Here is a 14,438-nt window from a genome sequence, read left to right as displayed (position 1 = left end):
AACCTTAGGGCAATTTTACATGTTAACTCTAAGCGTGTCTACGTAAATGTAGTCTCTGAGGCCCAGGTTCGATCCCAGAGCTGTCCACATATGAAATGTGCTGGACAAAGTGATAAATTAAGTCGGATTTTTCTCCGAGTCTCTTAAGTCTCATTGTCAGTATCATTCTTAAGTAATATATTCCATGTTATGTTAATGTATATTGGAATCCAGTGAAATCAGAATGTGACTTAAGATCGTTAATCACTCCATCTTGACAATACATATCTAATTTGACAGATCTAAATATGAAACTGTAAGCAAGAATCGATTCCAAGAACAGACCACAGAGCAAGACCATTCGATAATTAGTTTTCTTCAACAGTAACCACACCCTTGTGCAGAGTCATTTTTCGTTTCCCTAATTAAACCTTTGACGTTGTCTTTTTAATGAGCTGTTCCCACAATTACGCCTAACAAACGGATTCATCGTCAGCCCCCAAACTTCACGTCACGATGGATCACTGCGTGTGTCGTGCGTTCACAGTGAACTCATCGCCTTATTTTGTAAAGTTAATTGAAGTCAGACTTTTACATAATTCGTCCTAGTAATAAAAATCATACTGTGAGATATCACAAAATGAGGAAAGTAATTATTTTTACTCTTAACTAAGTGTCAGGATAATCAAATCAAAGAAGATGATGGGCAGGCATGTAGCATGTTTGAGGCAGACGAAGGACTAATACGAAATTTTTGTTCGTAAACCTGAAACGAAGTGGCAACTTCGTATGTGGTAAAATAATATTAAGACGGCTGTTAAATAAATGGTGGGGGGGGGGGGTAATTGGAACTAAATTAATGTCATTCGGGATATGAACCAGTGGCGGAAGTTATGAAGACTGTTGACGAATCTCCGGTTATTAAATTGGTTTCATTTCTCGGTCTTCTAAAAAGTTTTAGTCAAATGAAATTGGGCCAAACGGCGTAGAGCGAAAGCTGGCGTATTTTTTTACTAATATTTCGAGGCATATTTGATGGGTGGGAAGGTATAACACCTGTCACAGACGGGGAATGCAGGGTAAAGGGACGTCAGGTTAGGTTAGGTTACATTGTAGGTTATGTTTTGTTATGTTAAGTTGGGTTAGGTTGGGTTATGATAGTTTAGGTTTTGTTCGGTTAGGTTAGGTTAGATTGGGTTAGGTTAGGTTACGTTAGGTTACGTTAGGTTTTGTTAGATTGGGTTGAGGATTTGGTAGTTATTTTGGGAAAGGTCTAGGCCTACTCGAAAACGTCAACGTTCCATCTGCACAATTCCGAGGACTTGGAGCATTCAGAGACCGAAATTTTCAGACGATTGGTGATGGAACTGTATACTCCGCAATGGACATGTTCTTTATTATTGCTGTTTCTAATGGTGCTGTCTGCAACTGCTAACAACATAAAACTCCACCAGGCTTCAGTATTCACGACTGTAATTATTTGGGCCTACTGCGTACCGCTGAGCTCTGCTGTTTATGTACTCACTTCCTCTGTTTAATATACACTTACCGGTCCGTATGACAGCTGTGCATACTGGCTTGCTGTATGAATAGTCTCTTTCCCCGGGACGGTCCAGGATATTGGTTGGTCGTGCGTATAATAAGAGGGAATCTTGGATGCTACTGGGCACCACTCGCGCATGGCTACCAACATTCCAGAAGATATTACCGCCAAGCGGGTATTTTAATAGACAACACGGTGTCCTTACACCGAAGATCACAATCGATGCTTTCACCGGAGTGAAATCGTAACGTTAGCAATTACATACATGATTAAGATAGATTCCATAAAATTTATAATAATTTTGTTGATTAAAGACTCCGAGGAGGTACAGATTAAAAAAATAGGTCTTTGCAACCAAAATTTGAGAGGAATTTATGTTTTACGGAAGCATTCTAATTAAAATATAAATTAACTGAGAAATACGAATTAGTCGTGATTATCGAGACACAGATGGTACCGAAAAGTCGATTTATTTTTCAAACTTCACATAGCTGATGGCCGAAATGGATTTTATTAAGTTTAGTCATTTCAAAATCTTTCAAATCGTATAAAAACAGTATTGTCAGCCTCACATACTGTTCACAACATAATCAATTTTATTCTGCAACTCTGACAAATATATTAATAACCAATACGACCCATGGTTTTGAAAATTTTCCCGATCACCAATGTAGGGTTCTTAAAGAAATATGTATAAGATTGTGGACTGGTTTCAGCTCACAATGCTCCTGTAGAAAATCAGAAATTTTCTTCGCCATCTTTTCAAGACGGATTCTCGTCCGTGGAATTCGTTAATACAAACTTTTCCTTTTAGGAAAAAAAAAAACAGAAATAAACAAAAAAGATAATGTGAATAACGGAATACATCCAAAAACTTTCCGCTACTTTGAAGTACAGCCTTTCAGTTTCCTACAGACTCGTGCTAATTATGTCTGAAACCCTCAGGGTACGTGTCTAACTACAAGACAAAGCAACCAGACCACTGGGTACATACCCTATGATTACTTTTGATACTAAGACACCGAAATTAATTCTCCAATTATAACATCAAATTGTGCGGAAGGATATAGCCCCAAGGACGTTATTCTTCGCATCGCATCTCGTTTCTGAACAAGCACTGCCACGCGGCTGTCGAAAATCATCACGAACGTTTTAGACAAAAAGGGTCAGAACGAAATTGCAGTTGAATTTGCACGATGTGGTTCATGGGTGCCTACTTAATCGCGTTTACGTAAACCTACAACAACTAAATCAAACGTAAAAATTCATAGCAAAGACGTATCAATTATCTAAGTCTGTGCAACTTAAGATCATATCGCGTGGCGCCATACTTGCCCGCAGCGGTAAAAGTTATCGCAACCAGAAAATTGATTGAAACATAAGAAGAACGTCTTCCATACTCGTATCTTCTTTTCATCAGAAAATAAATAAATCAATAATAGAAGAAAAGTGTATATACCGCAGTTGCGACAAAAATCCACTTTCCGAATTTCGAACCAAGTACCTTAAAGTGATCAGCAGACTTATGTACACTCACACACACCACAAGTGGAAAACGTCGACTCAGCGTAATGAGTCCTCGGCATTAATCCCCATTAATAACATTTGCGGATTATTGTATAATACCCAGAACACAAAATAATACGAACATTAAACAAATATACATCTGATACAACGATATTAGTCACATTTAAGAACCTTTTTTTAATCCATACACCACTCATGCTTATTATAATAACCCCTGAGGTTTGTCAGAGTATTTGGTTCAATTATAATCTTTGATTTCGACATATGAATTTTACAGTAGCCTATCAGTTTACACAACGATTATCACATAATTACGAGCAGGGAGATAACCAGCACCAGGAATCAATAAACTCTGAGGATTAACACAGAAAAGCCCTTGTTATGGCTTCCGCAGACACCTCACAGATCGAACACTGATCAATCACCTTCCACATGTCGGAGTAAGCTTTTTAGAAACACACATTTATAATTGACAGAGTTTGTTCTTCGAAAAATTGGTCGTGGGTATTCGCTTCTGAGCCTCCTTCGTATTCTTTGCGGCAAGGTCGCCTGACGTAGCAAGCCCCAGCTCAGGTGATAAAAAGTAGCGATGCTTTCAGCAGTTCGTTTGGACTCAAATCTTTCAAGATATCAGCTTAAAGCTTGTAGCAGTCGGAGCACATTCCATTCGGGTGCCTAAGTGGCGAAACAAGTTGACAAACACGTGACCGTCAGCCAATTACGTCTGGACGCAGACAGGACCGAGCACTGATTTGAAGAATTCCAACCGAAAAAATTTCTTACTGTCCACTCCACCAACGGCGCATTGTGATTTAAGCCCATCTTAAGAAGCTAATGGTCGCTCAGGTAGCCAAGTTATTTCTCAACTTGTAAGGAACACAAAATTTCATTATTTTATTCTCTAGGGATCGCCGCTGGACCCCACCTTGACATAGGCAAACGAAACACACTTCGCTACATTCCACTTCCGTTAAAATAATTTTTTATTATCAAATATTTAAACGTGTCAAATTTTATGTTTCGCGTGTTCTGAATTTGCGGACTCTCCCGTAAATTGTTACTTGTGTACGTAATTAATTTTCCGTGGATTTAATGTGGTGCGCTGCTGAGTAATTCCTTTATGGGTCAAACGGCTTGTTAGGCCTACTAACTTAGCAAAATCCGATTAGTAGATCTAATTAAATAGCCGTCTTAACCGTGCTTGTAGTCAAACCAACGTGTATGATCCTACCTTGCTTAATTAACTGTTTCATAAACTGGAAGCGAGATTTCCCTTCCGCGCGGGATTTACAAGTTTATTCGCAGTCAGTAAAGCATTGTGCAACCAAATACAATATTCATCAGTTAAAAGATGAATCCTATGGTTGCGGCGTCCTGGCTGACAGACAGACAGACAGACGTCAATAACACACTATTGTCTCTTCAGCGTGGCCGCAAGACGACTATATTGCTATCAATACGAATTTCTTGTAAGACACTCATTCGCGGTTCGATTCACAGTAACTGTAACTTGTTTTTCAAAATAATGTCTTGATTCCAAGAAACGAGAGTGCAGATATTCCTTTTCCTTATTTTTTATTCTTTCTACAAGAAATATCTCTTGATTATTGGACGATAAATAAATGAATACAACGCAATTCTTCTTACTCATAAAAAAAACGTTTAAATCGTGATTTGGAGCCTCGACTGGCTCAAGACGCATTTAGTATTCACGAAATACAGACTGATCTTTACGTCTCTTTGTGTCTAAACTGGTCCACCCAAACCTTTATCTTTCTCCACACAACTTAATTTTCTTTAGATGAGATGATATTGTTGCGTCATATTGTGATGATTATAATTGTTTATTTTAACCGTCTAATCACAATAAAATATTTTATTAAATATTAAAATATTATTACTATAATTAACATTTAATATTTAAAATATATTAAAATATATATACAATTAAACAATTAATTTTCTTTGTTTTATGAAATGTTCTCTACACATCTTCCTACACGTATATACCCGAATACGTATAAACATGTGCGTAGGCCTAGTCACACAATTTATTTTCCCATTTTAATAGCGGATTCGATCGATCCACACACAAGTTTGCGACAAATTGTGCATTTGTTAGTAAATCACAATTAAAATTTTGTTGTCTCGAAGGCTTTGAGTATCTCACGGCGTTGATTAAAAAGATGGATGCCTTCTGGGTTGTAGCGGCTTGTAGTCAGGTTAATGTTCACAAACTTTTCAGTGGTCCTCGCCCCTTCCATCAGGAAAACGTCACTAAACTTCCCTTTCGCCCAGGAAATAGAAAGGAAGGAATGTTATTAAAACAAAGTTGAATCTGGCAGAAGGTAAGTATCAATTATTAAATTTTCGGAAAATTAATATAATCCCGCGCTTATATATCGTGTCCTTCACTCCTGACGACTTAAAAGTGTTTTGTGTGAAACAGACTGCGTAAATCAAACGCATGAACGTGTGTCTACCTCGAAAAACCTTACACGAAATTACGACTAGGTTATTTCAGATAAAAACCTTAACACGCTTACATTCGGATTGGTGTCAATCTTCTGTGCCCACAACAGTCTTCACACAACTCAGTCTCTGTGCGTGTGTGGATGAAAGGAGGGTTAGCGAGACTTCGTTACGACAACCCGGACTCTTCGATCACCACCAGCTTCTACGGAAGGCGGTAGTCAATTATCGGCAATGCGGGTGGCTTACATTCTGGCGTTCTCCTCCCGAGCATGGGTACAGCTCCCCATAGACCTTATTGTTACCAAAACTGACAAACTGTCCGACATGATTCATGATCCAATATACCAGGTTCGATGAACATCGCTTGTTCGCTTGACTAGATTCAGCCATCGCTGTAACCACAGGCCAACGGAGGAGTTTAACAAATGCGTCCTTAAACGTTACGTACTGTTTAACAAATTATACGGAAGACTGCTTAAAAATTATAAATACGACACCCTTATGGGATCTTGCACCGTGTAGTACTGTAAAAGATTACCAACGCCGTGAACCGACGTAAATATAAACACGACAAACAATTATCTTTTCTTTAACTGTGAAACTGATATTATTTCAAGAAGTAATTTTTAGACCAATAACACGCCTATACCGCCACGGTGGTCTAGCGGTCAGAACACTAGCCTTGTAATCCTGGGGTCTCGGGTTCGAATTTATAACTTGTGTTGGGCAAGGCCGTGGTCTAGGCAACACGGAGATTTCCTCCGTGGCATCCCAACAATTACTCCATTCACACACAGAAGAAGGCAATGGCAAACCACTTCTGGATCATCTGCCAAGAACGTATATGAACAGGTCCCAGTCCGAGAAGAGAAAAGGATGGAAGGATCCTGTTCATATGGACCTGTCGTCAGACAGAACACTAAATAATAATAAGATGAGGTGGTCTAGCGGTTAGAACGCTGGCCTTGTAATCCTGGGGTCTCGGGTTCGAATTCATAACTTGTGTTGGGCAAGGCCGTGGTCTAGGCAACACGGAGTTTTCCTCCGTGGCATCCCAACAATTACTCCATTCACACACAGAAGAAGGCAATGGGAAACCACTTCTGGATCATCTGCCAAGAATGTATATGAACAGGTCCCAGTCCGAGAAAAGGATGGAAGGATCCTGTTCATATGGACCTGTCGTCAGACAGAACACTAAATAATAATAAGATGAGGTGGTCTAGCGGTTAGAGCGCTGGCCTTGTAATCCTGGGGTCTCGGGTTCGATTCCCGGCGGTGCCCGGATTTATAACTTGTGTTGGGCAAGGCCGTGGTCTAGGCAACACGGAGTTTTCCTCCGTGGCATCCCAACAATTACTCCATTCACACACAGAAGAAGGCAATGGCAAACCACTTCTGGATCATCTGCCAAGAACGTATATGAACAGGTCCCAGTCCGAGAAAAGGATGGAAGGATCCTGTTCATATGGACCTGTCGCCAGACAGAACACTAAATAAAAAATAACACGCCTATGCGCTGCTCACTAATTTACATCCAGACACAGTCGTTATTTTTCAAATAACTGCAAATCTTTTGAGAGGGTAAAAACTAGGGCCACATTATCTTGTAAGTAGTTGTTTTGGTATCCCTGCCTTCACTCAACAAAACAAAAAAAGAAACGAATTGTGATGACTTCAGCGTCCAAGTGCTGTAGTGGGGGTGACGTGTATCGTGAACAGCGTTGCCAAATTAAACATACAACTTTTACCTAATTCATTTATGACCTGGAATGTTTGTCTTCATGTCCTCGACGCTGTAGGAGTTGCAGAGGTCGGATAGACACGTACATGAACGCTTACGATGTAACACGTTGTCTGTTCCTGTGCTGGCTTTAGGTTATGTTATTGGGAAAACATCAGACAGGAGAGATAGTACAAAGTCGACCGCACTGCTTAAAATTGGGTCATGACGCTAAGAGTCGTCACTTATTAAATACGAAGAATGATTCTGTCATGATTTTTCATGGAGATGATTTTTATTTTTAATTTTGTGCTTTGTATTTTGAGATTAAAACACATTCAGAGACCCGAAATCTTCGAAAAAGTCTCCCTGTAGGAAAATTTAAGAATAAAATAAGGTACAACACACAATTATCTTTCTTTAAACAGTTCTTTGAAAGTCAAGGGTCAGACGTCGAAACCATTCTGTTAGAAAACATTTTGAGCGAGGTGTACGTACTTACATTTAGACAAAATTCTAAAACGATATATAACTGTGGTATCTACGTGATTAATTGCTTATACTAGAGGCACAAAATTAATATCGACATATACACGTCCGGCAGTGTAACTCACCCTTCGAGCGAAACAGTCACTTCAATATGAACCAGTGGTTCAGTATCGGCGCACATACCTGAAAAGAGAAATATTCTTTAAACAAGGTCGGAAGGCAAGTTATGAAGTTGACCAATATTCAATGAGGAGTTATCTTCATGAACGAATAAAGGAAACTTTGCATAAACAGGGATCAGAGAAATGTATTTTCAAGAAAGCTTAAGCTCGCGATCGTTTGCACGTGAAACTACCCTTCTAAATGCTATCCCTTCAGTCAACTTTATAAAGCAACCTATGGAGTTGATAAAGCGCCGTACAATAAACAAGTTAACACGATACAAATATCGGAGATTAAATGTTCGATCGCCGGAGAAAATCTCGATTATGTTCTTCCGGATTTTCACGTCATGCATTTATCGTGAAGATGGAGACCTCGACACTACTTCGCATTCGGGAGATCCCGGGTTTAAACCTCGGCCCGGAATCCAAATATCCTCAATGGGGTCTTTCGTGTATTTCCTCAGTCCCACCAGGGAAATTCCGGAATAAAACCTTAAATCTGGCCACGACCGCTTCCTTCCACATCCTTTCCAATTCATTACACACTGCCATCCTCTCATTCGACGCCACATAATCTGAGGTACTGAAAAAAGCTTTGTTAAATAAACCATAAGTAGATAACTTTCTCGGAAAGATTGGTAACCACCTAAAAGACTACGTAATATCACAACCCAGGAGACCACCGCCCTCTGTATAAATGTTTTACCGTGTATGGCATGAGAATCAGGTGTTATGAAGTAATTTCTAGGAGATTTTCTGATTTTTCTTCTCTGACAACTTCCTGAACTAATTTACCTTCAAAAATTCACTGCACTAAGCACTTGCGGTCCTCACTCAAATGCAAACGTGATATGATTAAATAATATTATGACACAATTATGTGCTTAGATAAGGGTTTAAACGAGACGGCTCTGGCTAATTTCTGCGTAGCGTCCCAGAACACACCTCGACAGACCGAGGGGGGGGGGGGGGGAAATGAGGAAAATTCCCTCAGAACATGACGGGCACTAACGGGACTTCCTGAATAACGGGCTTCGGGTACATTAGAACGGTTGTACGGTCGATTATCTGTCTATAAATAAGCCCATGTCGAGAATCAAAGGCATGTAAATCGCGGGCTTGTTTTGAGTTACCAGACATGACACTGGAATATAAGTGTTAGATTTCGATTCGCTAAGCCCCTGTGGAACTGCTGAGTTAAGTGGCTGCCAGCTTGTCAGGGCGTCCCTCTCGGTCACCACGTCCACACCAGAACTGTGACAGGCCCTCTGCCCTCAGGCAAAGCTGCTGGAACGTGAAATCCTACTATCGCAGAAGCCTGAACACGATCCACCCCCCACGCCTACAATTTCTACACGTTCGGTTTTACCTTGCGACTTACTATTTTACTTCTGAGGACGTCTATGGAAGTCCACCGGAATATTTAATATTCATAGCTGGATTTTATAAAACAGTGGCAGGTTTTGCTGTGAGCCTACTCCAAGGAAATCGAGTTATGCATTTACTGAGTTGAGTTCTCTGCACAAAACTGTATGTCCGACGATCACCGGGATTTTGCAATCTAGTATTGCCCTAGAGACGTATACAAACATTACCCCTATAACGAAAAACCTACCCCACCCTTCCCAGTACTCAGACATATCTTACAAATTTTTATTATTTAATTTTGCATCTAATTTCATACAAGTATTCTCCAGTATTTCTTAATTTGAAAACCTTGATACATTTACAACGTCTTGCAAGTTATACGCACAAAAATTTCCGTGGGTTAAGAAGAATCAGGGCTGCCACCATCAAAATCAATTCTATACAGCATAGTTTTCAGTGGTATCTATAATTAAATCGTTCTGGGCTGCCAACTGTGCGGAAAAGTACAATATTTGTGCTGATACTGTCACAATCGGTGATGCGTTACTTGTGAATGCTTTCGCAAGATTTCACAGAGAAGTCGAAACATTTCTGCCGCGTTTACTGTTTATTATAAATACCCTGATGAAACTAACTTACGAACATAGTGCAATCTTTAGAGCGATATACAGAATGTCCCAGAAAGATATATAAAAATACAATATGGAATATTAATCCCGATATTGATTTCACCGCTGTCAAATGTACCACGAAGCTAACGGTGTCCATTTTAATTAAATGAGTGATAATGCTGACGTATGTAATGATTTACTTCATTAATGCGTATATATCTTTATGGGACATACTGTATCTGTTCACATAAAGGCTCGCCCATATTACATCTGAGAGTAAGTTTAGACGCTAAATAGCCGACCCCCCCCCCCCCCATTTTGACATTCAAATCTACCCGCGGCATTAAGATTACACCACATGCAACATTCATGCTCAGAGCTGAAGTTCAAAGGATATTCTACGATTAAACACACGTGATACTCTGTTTCCCACTAAGTGAGATCTAAGGCTTTATATTTTTTTTTACGTGCGATAAGTTTAATGATGTAAAACTTGCAGTTATGTACCAATACTCCTCAGCGGATCTTTTGAATGCCAGAACTCACCCACAATAACTTCCTGAAAGCATCATACGTAGTTCATGCCGTTATTCAAAGGTGTGGGATACGCCACGGACTAATACACGACCGGAGCATATAAGTAGCGAAGGAAAGATTAATAATTGATAAATATTCGTTCATCTTGAAACAGTGAAGTAGAGTTTTTATTTAGAGTAGTATACACCGAGCCAGAAGTAGCCTCCATGAAGGAATCGATTACAGGACCTCGTGGACGCATGCAAAACCATCGAAAAGGTTAATTTCTTTCTGCATACTCTGTAGTTTGTTCCGGGGTCTGAGGTTTTCATAGTGAAGAAGATTGTAGTGACGTTTTCCGGGTTGTGACAACTTACGACTAAAATTTTGGATGAACGCGTAGCCTCAGTCTTGTTGGTAACCACACAAAAGACCACAGGTTGAAGATGAAGACAGTACGTTCTTCCAAAACGTTCGTAACAAACTAGAAGACCTCGTGGCAGATAAACACATGCCAAAACATCTTCCTCTGGAAACAAAAGTCGTAAAAGTTAAGTTATTTCTGTTTGCGATGCCATTAAAGATGGCAGGCAAGATAATGGAAATCTGGACGTACGTTCTCCATTGAAACATGACAGAACCGCATTACTACACTTCACGATGAACAAGACCTCTTAGCATAACGACTTTTATCTCTCACAAAAGAGCTCGCGACACCGTAGGACTGGAAAAGGTAACCGACGCTGATAATCAATATCGACGCACAAAGCAACAGTGTTGACTGACGACATGCGTTCATAGTTTCTCAAACGCCAAGCACAGTTCCGCTAATATAATAAATTTCCATCATGACGACGCGACCCGATATATCACCAAAGAATACAGATATTAATTTACATATAAATGCGGAGAATGAGAAGAAACTCTCTTTGATGAAGATTCAAATATGTATTCATACGTTTATGCAACATAAACCCTTTCAAGTTTACTGACCGATTCCTTACGTCAAAAATACATTTCCTAAGATGATTGCATTCTGGGTTGCAGCATCCTGTCCTCCGGTAGTTTACCAAAGAGTCAGGGGTCCTAGTACCTCAATCATACGGGCGATAATTACTAATGACAGAAGCAGCAAGGTACTCTGAAACGTCGGCAAACTTTTACCAGAATACATGGCGCTACAACCCAAAAGACAGCCATCCCACATTACAATACCTATTATAATGCATAGCTTATAGGCTAACATTTTATTAATTTTAAGAAATGCGTATTAGATATAATTTTACATATGAGTTACGAAGTAATTAAAAGTTTATACAGCTGATGAATATCGACACAACGTATAATTTAAATTCGTACAAAGGGAAAGACGTTGCCCTATTTGTAACCAGGATACAGACATTGATGTAATTACATAATTTATAAGTCATTTACATGCAAAATTAATATTCTTTCCTGCAGATAGTAATTTCAGAATACTATAGAAAACAACGCCATGAATAACAGAGATAAGAATAAGATACGAGAAGTGGTATTGGTCTATTCTAGGCAAAGCGAAACTCAAAGAACCTATCGATATTTCTGAGACCCTAAAAGAATGCCACAAACCACGACCGTAGCTTTCCGGAACTCAGGGAGACAAAGATCTTGATTTTCTGACTCTCGTAGTTTTGTTAACGTCACAGAATCAAGGAGTTTACGATGTCGATGTGAAGGAAATTCACGAGGGTGCATGAGCTCCACTCATATTCAGGTGTATTTAGAAGTAATTTATGACAGAAGGAAAATAAATACAAAATATTAAACTGACACAAAGGCAGGCCATTCTGTATTTTATCTAGAGTTTCATTTTATTTTGGACAGAATCATGTTTAGATAACTGAGCAGTTCCTACGTCATGATACAGCGAAGTGAAAAGTACTCTCTTGGGTTTGTTGGATGCAACTAATCACTAACCGTGGACAACGGCGCTATTTGTTAGGGGATAAACAATGAACGCCCCGGGAATGAACAGCAGGAGATAAGCAGGAAACAACTAAAAACTGTAAAAATTAATCGTATGTCCACAGAACACTGACAATGATGCATATCGCACCCACATGCAAATAATTTACAAAGGTTAATCTGTTAGCGTTGGGGGTCGCAAGAAGTTCTTAACAAATCGCATACGTCAAATTTTTCCAAACTGTCGGCAATACAAAACTTCCAGCTTCAGTACATATCACCAATTTACTTATATTCCATAGGATACATAAATCTGTACGCGGTAACATAAAAAAAATTATATCGAGGTAGATTTTTCCTCTTAAAATAATAAGAATAAATGCGAAATTCATGATCTGCATGTTATGTTATGTTCTCGGAGCAGCTGTACTAAAAATCCTTTTACACGAACACATCTATTAGACGTTCAACAGTAACAGATATAAACACGAGGCATCGCACCAGAGGTTATAATCGCCTTACCTTATACGTCTCGCAGTTTTTCATTACTGAGCTACTTAAAAAATGCACTTAAGTCTCCAGCGCCGAATGACAGGGCTTTTTTGAAGGACAATTTGGAAGGCACATTTCAAACAACGCGTAACTTGGTAGACACTGTATATTTTGCAACAAGACTTCAAGTAAAGCAAAAACTTCTATAATAAATTGCCTATACGACTATAATGTCTATTATCTTACGATTAGTAATGATATTTCAACAGCTGATAATCGGCGTTCGCAGAATATGTACACATACGCGATTTAAGAAATGTTAATGTCTGAAGGTTGACGGACGTGTTCTATTAACTTGCACCAACTTTGAATGTAACTATTTCCAGAGACCCGCACAATACATACACGTAGATAATGCTCTGTCTTGACGTACTAAATGATTTGGAAGAAAGCCAAACTGACGCGGAAGGGGAAAAAGCTGATTTCCCGAGCAGCAAATGGGCCAGAAGTTTCTTCAGATAACGGAGAGCACTTCCCTTTTTCGCAGGCGGAGGATGAAGACTGGCATTTTTAAGACCCTGACGTCTTCACCGAGTGGAGTACGCCTTCTCCACCACGTAATTTCGTGAACGACAGGACGGAATTTTGAACATAACCATTTTCTAAGATATACATGCGTTTGACACATGATTAATCGTTCTCTCTTTCATGTTCGGTTCAATTGTGAACGCCGGAGATGGTTAAGAAATGTGTTATTATGCGCGTAAGTACCAGGACTCAAGATTTTTTTTTTATGAAAGAATTTTATATAATTAATCACAGTCTTCCAGTTCGTAAAGTAAATTCAGTGAGTATGCATCTATGAAGAGTTCATTTAGTAATCTGCTAGGGGTTCTTAAGTATTTATCCATCTACCGTGTACGTCACGCAAACCTGTTCCATAATTTAGACCTCAACGTTATAACTCCCAAACGTCATACGAGTACAGCAGTCCTTGAGAACCATTCGTTCAGCTACTCAGATATTACGTTGCCCCTTACAAGACCGTAAAGTCCATTACAGTGTTTATAACATACAGCAAATGACCCTTAACATAAGCCAGACAAATCCATTTCAGAACCTCCCAGCACACTGCACGATGCGCCCTCAGACGGCCTCCAAATATGAACAACCGACAATGGGACGTCCTCAAGAATGTTTGGAAGGAACTAGTGTGTTTTTGAGATAACAATGAAAATAAACTGCAGGTAACGGGAGATATAAAATTTCAGGTAAAGTGTAACGTCATATCCCATGGTACACGCAGAGTACGTACCAGTGAGCGAGCTGTTTCCATAAAGGGACGTGGATTTCACTGCTATACTTGGAATTCCTTTACCATCCGAAGCTAGGATTCATTCCATCGACATTCGGTCCAGCGTTACACCGTTCTGAGGGCATTCGGCTGTACAATGCACTCCTCCTCGAACTTAATCACTGTAGGAATCCATTTCGTGAAGAAATGGGAATATGCAAATTCCCATCTAAAATTACTTTCTTCCGTGATAATTTATCCCTCGGGTGCCACTTTCTCTCGTCCGAGATTCCCACTTTACCTTGTTCATCAC

At 39.5% G+C, this 14,438-nt stretch overlaps 1 long non-coding RNA gene across 20 annotated transcripts in view; it reads right to left on the bottom strand.

The window, feature by feature from the left end:
- LOC147871654 (uncharacterized) overlaps window positions 1-14,438 on the bottom strand; it is a 309,056-nt gene that overhangs the window by 278,169 nt on the left and 16,449 nt on the right. For 5 of the 20 annotated variants that reach the window (XR_015538508.1, XR_015538504.1, XR_015538505.1 and 2 more), the window contains exon 2: window positions 7,862-7,919. The exons of 14 other annotated variants lie outside the window; for them this stretch is intronic. This is a non-coding gene — a long non-coding RNA (uncharacterized LOC147871654). Of the gene's footprint in view, window positions 1-7,861; window positions 7,920-14,438 lie in introns of those variants that run through there. One more of the 20 variants, XR_015538502.1, reaches the window with a different exon arrangement.

This window comes from Zootermopsis nevadensis, unplaced genomic scaffold (assembly GCF_977971745.1).
Source record: "Zootermopsis nevadensis isolate Lab colony 2312 unplaced genomic scaffold, Znev_1.0 Znev_ptg000045l, whole genome shotgun sequence".
Taxonomy (NCBI): domain Eukaryota; kingdom Metazoa; phylum Arthropoda; class Insecta; order Blattodea; family Termopsidae; genus Zootermopsis; species Zootermopsis nevadensis.
This window is presented reverse-complemented; position numbering and strand designations above follow the sequence as displayed.